Raw genomic sequence first — 7,141 nt, forward strand, 5'->3', positions numbered from 1 at the left:
TCTATGCCTATTATGGGTACAAGTAGATCAGCGAGCTTAAAAGTCCATTCAAATTCGACGGGTAGGCCAAGTGAGAGCCGCTTGCGCACGCTGCCGAACACCTGAATGGGCGAGCCGTTCACAGCGGTAAGAACACTAGAGGGTTTCGCACGATTAAAGGAACGGCAAGAAAGTATACTTAGACTACTACCAGTATCAATAAGAAACGTTAGATTCGTGTGCGGGTCATAGAGCCGAAGCATTGCGGCGGAGTTCAAGTTGATGGTCCCCACTTCGCCCGCTCTGCTGAATTGGGACTCGACACGTTTTTTGCTCCTTTCCTGTTGCAAGGAGGGGCGCAGCGACGTGCCCTAGGACCAAACCTATCGTGATCGAAACAGAGTAAGGGGCGACCTCGAAGATTGTCACGTGAGGGCGTGGGCCTCCGAGCGGCGAGAGAGGGGGACGCCCGAAAGTCAGGCGTCCTGGAACTCCCAGAAATCTCACTACCGGAAGAGTTCATCCTGCGATCGAACGACTGTACAGACTCAGACAATGCGGAAACACGCCTATCTAAAGATTGGTTAATGTCTGCCTGCGAGGAAAGACTGCGTGAACCCTGTGCAACGGCATCATCGCCGCTTGAAATTTTAACTATTTCATCCGCTCGGCGCGCCAATGTCTCCAAATCATCACCCGCATGCGCGGCTAGAATGCGCCTAACGTCAGTCGGCAACTTGCCCAAAAACAATTCACGCAACAAGGACGTATTGTCTTTAGCGGCACTACCCAAAAGTCGTCGTATTTTAGCTAAATGAGTCGATGGCCTTTCGGCTCCGAGAGGAGTTCTATGGAACAAGGCACTTGTAACATGTACCATGTTTTAACTAACAAATTTACATTTTAACATTTAACCGAAACTTATCAGAATTGCAAAATGCATTTCAACGCTGCAAATTCAAAACCTAAATTCTGTTCTCACGGAATCTAGGCCACGCTTTCCCAGAAATGCCACTCTCACAGAATTAGCTCACCACAAACGTATTTCTGAAGCGATGTAATTGTGTAACTGGCTTCGCTTAATAATTCTCACGATAGGCTATTACTGATAAAAAGGCACTACATTATGAAATAAGCGGGGAATTGAAAAAGGAAGGCATTCGAAAATAGACTTGCAAAGCGAACAGACTGAACAACGGCAGAAGGAGAGAACTAAAATTCCCAACTGGAGAATGTCGCTATTCTGACACCGTTGCAATAAATTAAATTAAGTTAGTTAGACATATTTCAATTTCCCGCATTTGTAACTTTGATTTAATAAAAAATGATTAGTTTTATTTAATTCGTTTTGCTTTATGTAGGAAGTCATACCCCTAGACAAGACAGCCAGAAGCCTAAATTATCCTTTTTTAATTAGAGACTCAGAGTCTCTCAATATCCTTTTAAATTATCCTTTTATTTAATTTTATAAACAAATTACGACAGTTAGGATAGTAAAACCCTACGCTGGGGACTTAAGTTAGGCAAAACCCTACAAAAGGGGCTTCAGACACGTAAAAACCCTACACACTCACACGGTCTCCCTCAGTGAGACCAAACTCGCGCAGGAGGGCCCGTTTAAGCATGGCATAGGGGTCGTCACAACCGTCACTGTCGACTACGGCGTCGGCGACCCTATGCAATTGCTGCTCGTTGAGTGCCTGTATAACTAAGTCATATCGTTCGTCAGTATCATCAATGGTCCTATTTCTAAAGAAGCTTTCGACTAACTCAATCAAAAGGGGTACGTCCGTCTCAAAGAACCTCGGCAACGACATGCCACAGGGTCTGGGATGCCTGCAGACACCACAATCCAGTGTCTGAAGGGAGTCGTCCGGACGGGGGCGAAACACATTGTCATTGCTGCTGTCAAGACGCCCCGATCGCGAGCCCCGAGTAAGGCGACGACCAAGGACAGCAAAGGCGAGGGAGATTAAAAGGCTTATGGCCGACACAATAGCATAAAAGTAGTACATAGACATTGTAAATTAACACTTCTTGAGTCCAGGGATCCAACTCGAACTTGAACTTGATCGAACTCGAACTTGATAGTTGTCGCAGTCGTTGTTGAAGCGTCCGGTAAAGAGAATCGTACAATACTCCACAGGAAAGTAATCCAATATAATCCAATGTAAGTTTCACGCTAATCTAAGATCACGTCGGGGTCACCATAAATATGTAGCGGACAACGGGTAACTTAACTTATCCGCCCATACCTAGCTGTGATACTAGTCTACAGCGACATTTCGCGCACAACAATGTGGCAGAAATTATCCGAGAACGAGGTCTGTACTTCTTTACTACAAGTATGATTTTATTGTCACCACGTAACTTAAAAGATTGCAATCGTCTTTCCACAACAGAACGTAATCTAAATCATAAGCCCAACCCAGGAAACTGCACACTGAACGTTGACTGACGGAGCCAGAATTAATATCACTACTGTACCAAAATCATATTATGGTGACCTGCACCAAAATTATACAGTACTCTGACGTACTACCCACACCAAAAGTAAAATTCTCTGTCTGTCGAATGGTCGGCCAAAACGCGATATACATAGTCGCTGAGGAATGAAGCATCTGTAAGCCAGAACGTTAAAAAGACGAAAAATTACGCATATGTGATTGAAAGGTGCCGGTTGCAAGAATGCGTTTAGCTGATTGGCATACGATTTCTTAAGAGGCAAGCAAATTCCTAATCATACTTCAGGAAGCCTAAAGCACACTTGCCAAACTACATAAATTGCTTGACTTACTGGGTAACATCACATATATGCAACAGAACGATAATTTCAAAGCGGTAACAGGCGTTTAAGAAAAGTTGAAAAGACCTAAGGTGAAACGCAGGGCGCTACAGTTGCGAGAGTATCTCAGCAACCTTTTGAACGGATTTTGCGGTTTTTCTACTTACAACATCGCTGAGCAAGGTGAGTTCCGTTTTTAGGCGATTTTTCTGATGGCATCGGGTAAGATGATCTCAGTATCACATCTTTTCTCACCGTTTGCACAGCTCAGAAGTGCCTTCTCTCTGTTGGCTGCTGTAAGCAGATCTACCTGGTTGAATATTCGATCAAGCTCAACTTGAACCAAATTAAAGGCTTCGGTGTATTGTCGTTTCCACGCTCCTTTTCCGGCAGACGACAAAGCATCCGAATCCTCTGTGTTTCGAAATCTTACTGGAATTTTGCTCATTCGGGGACCCTTTGGCGTCTTTAGGTTATTAGCAGACGTAAAGACGTTCGCTGCTTCCATAAGCTTGGCAACGGATTTATTTTTTTCTGAGATTTTTGATCGGTTTGTGGAGAATGGTGATGGATTCTAAAGTTGTAGAAGCAGAAATCTTCTTGTTTTGGAGCTATCTTGCGACGGCTTCTGCAGGCTGAAAAACTTCACCGCTGCAGGTAATCGCAAAATAAAGTCGCATCGTGCGTGCTTGTTTCACCAAACCGAATATCTTTGTACATGCGTCTTCTCTCGTTGCACTATCTTCTATCATGTCGGTCGTCGTCGTCGTCTGAGCTTCTGGGGCCGAGGGTCTATCCTTTTACCACCCCAGATTCACGATGTTCCCGGACTACACTGGAAGGCTGCTAGAGAGCAGCCAGTCTTTAGTTTCATCATCCATGACGCGCAGACCTTCCACTCCGTTAGGTGGCTTGAAGATGGTACAGTCATTGATGATGTGGTCTGCGGTCTGTTCCTCGGCACCACATTCACAGGAGGAGGAAGAAGCCATTCCCCATTGGTGCATGGTTGAGCGGAAAAGGCCGACGCCCGTACGGAGACGGTTGAGGCGCACCCACGCCTGTCTCTGTAGTGTCAGGCCGATTGGGCGTGTATCATGTCGTGTATCATTGTATCATGTCGGTCAGACATTGCAACAGGGTAGGGTAGCACTTAAAAACACGAACGAGGCCAGAAGCACGAACGCACCAACGAGTAGGACACAAACCCATCAAATTGCAGGCAACTTTATGGGAAGCAAAAGCGACAGGAATAAAGATTTACGTTTAGATTTAGACGATTTACGAATTACTGTACAACTGCAACTCTTTGAACGAAGTAAGCATCGGCAATTTGCCTCACCTCCTTTACAACGTTATGTACCTTAAATTGTCAAATTTTTTTAGGGGGGGCTGAAGCAATCATCGAAAATTCCAGGGGGGGGGCTGAATTAGCTGTAGGAGGGGCTGCAGCCCCTTGAGCACCCCTACTTCTCGCGCCCTTGTAAGACTGTACACTTCATCAGGAAGTGCATTAAGGCATTTAGGCAGGGAGAAGCTACAGTCTCTGCCATGCTGGCACAAGATGCTGTTGGCTAACCTCTTTAGAAAATACGGAAGAAGGTCAACATTGAACAACAACGCCTGATCATCCTCCGTGAAGACTACATAGCGGGACGCAAGACAATTGCACAGTTCCTGGCTGGTGTCGGTCACAGTATTCGGTTTGGAAATGACTAGTGCAAACTATGTGAACAGTTGGCTATTCTGGATGAACATGTACATGTAAACAGTTATTAATCATAAATATGTTCAACATTCCATTTTACATAGCTAAGCAATGTTTACATTGCATATTAAAAAGGTTTTTGAAAAAAGTCACAAAATAATGTGTTTCTCATCAAGTTGCCCATTTTTTATTGTAATTTAGTTTGCTCGATACTTACCCCTTTTCTTTAGTTGATTAAGTCACAAAGAAATAAAGTTGCGCCATTTTTCTTCTTTTGCATTTTTGACGCTTTTTCCAGTGCCATTTTTATCTAAAATCCTTTTGCACGGTTAACGTGTTGAATGGAATCGTCACAAACAAAGTTGGAACATCATACTTATCCTACATGGAGTCTGCATGGTGACTATTTGGTTGACGTTCTCACTGATGTTGTTTCTTTGCCCCCTCGTGTTTTAAGTTGTGATTTGCATGAAACAATAAGTAAAACAGGCATGACCGAGTGTAACTTAACGACCTACGGTACTGCGTCAATTTGCCAGCATTTCTGAAAACCAACTTGTGGAAGATGTGGATTGTGGAACTGGTGTGGTACAAACTAATAACTTTTAAAAGATTTTCAACTGAACTAATAGTTTGGGGCTAGTTCTATAAGCTCACAATTAGTTGTCGTAACTAAATTTGAAACACAACAAACAGCACAGGTTTGCTTAACTAATTGTTCTAAACGTGACCTAGAGTGGTGTTGTTTCACTGATGGTGGTGTAAGTTCTGATTTCGACACTCTTTTGTGATTAACGATATAACTTTCTTTGGTTGTTCTAGTGTAAAATAATCAAAATGTACTCGACTAAAAAATTACAGTACATAGACTAAACTGCATGACTGCATGTACGATTAGCATATTTACTTAGAGTGTTTTAGTTTCTAAATTTTTCAGAAAAAATCTTTATTTACAAAGTTTTGAACAAGTTCTCTAAATATTTGGACACAAACTTTTAAATTTTAATTTAGTCGTTTTCTTAAATGATCAACATTGCAGATAATATTTATCACAAAATTTGTGCATTGAACATGTACAAAGCTCATACATGTCAAGCTGAAAGAACTAATGTATTGATGAAATCAATGCAAGGTTAAAAACAGATTAGGCTAACAGTTATTTCTGAAAGCTTACAAATATTGTAAAATTTTCTAAAAATTTAGGTTCAAGCATTTAAACTTTTATTTAGTTTGTTAAACAATAAAAATGGTGGCCAATTGATAAATAAAATTAGACCGAGTGTAGTAAACACTTGAACAAATGTAACAAAGTAGCTGGCAAAGTGCACTTATGAAGATGTTCAAAATTTGAAAATAGTGCAGGTACACTGAAATAGTGGTAATAATCGTGTGTTTTGTGTTTGCTTCCATTGCGATAACATTCAGTACACTGCTATCACAGATCAGTGACGATCGGTGAGGGAAAGCAAAGAAAGCAGTGCTTACCTGAGCGAAAACTATGCAAAATATAATGACTGAATTCTAGGTTTAACTTCTTATTATTTTTATTACGTCTATTTTAACTTGAAAATTACTGTATTTGTGACTAGAATTACTCGTAATGCTTGTGAGTAGTCTAAGTTCTCACCAAACCGCATGTCTTGCCTATAAATGCGAATTAACGCAAATGCTGCTGTCATAAACAACCACTGAGGCTTCAGGGAAGCAACTATCAAAGTTGCTTTCCCCAGGTTCAAAAATTTCAAAAAACGCCTTCGTTTTATCCAATCCTCACTCGTTTTGCTAAACGTGACCAGCTGCTTAGCCAATCAGATGTGTTATGGTTAGAATTGCTTTCCCAGTGACGTCAATGCGTACATTCGCTAGAGCGGCTAGACTAACTCGTCAGAATGGTCTCTCGTCACGGTACACAGCACAGCATCATAATGCCGAAAAGATTGTTGCTGTTTTTTGATGTCTCCTCGCCATGTACTTTAGCCTACTGTACTAGCTTTCATAGTCATGCCTTTGCCCTTTTTACAGCGTTGGTATAACGTTACTTCGCCAACGAACGTTCAGGTGCGGATAAAATATTTAGTTCGTTAAGCTTCTATACGCAGGAAGCACACTTATCCAGCTTTTTGTACAAATTGTATGGGGTTGTAATGTTTAGGCCTAAGTGTTAGTTTTTGTAGTGTAGGACTAACTGAATATCTGAGAATGAACATTCATGACGAATTACATATTTAGACAACTATTATTCCATGTCTAACACAGGATTTTGGTCCTGCAACGTTAAAGTTAAGATTGTTCATGACTTCTAAACATTAAATGGATGTATGATCACGACAAAGGCGAAGCACAATTTGACAGATTTTTATTTTTGATTTGTTTTGGAAATGCTCTCAGAGTGCACCAAATTGGAAGTGTTTTTCAACAATTTCTGGGGGAGGCCCCCAGACCCCCCGCTGGAAGTGTTGTCTTCGGCAACACGTCTTCGGGCTTCGCCCGACGGTTACGCCCTTCGTGCCTACTACCTTGCTGCACCATATTTCCAAGTTGCTTTCCCAACGGCTTAAGCCACCGAACGTCACTGTCACAGGTGGGATACTATAAACAGGAAGCAACGAAGTGACATAAATTATAGTCTTCGAGTCAGCTGCTCCCATTATTTTGGCTTGGTATTACTA

The sequence above is a fragment of the Aplidium turbinatum genome, chromosome 5 (assembly GCF_918807975.1).
Source record: "Aplidium turbinatum chromosome 5, kaAplTurb1.1, whole genome shotgun sequence".
Classification (NCBI taxonomy): Eukaryota; Metazoa; Chordata; class Ascidiacea; order Aplousobranchia; family Polyclinidae; genus Aplidium; species Aplidium turbinatum.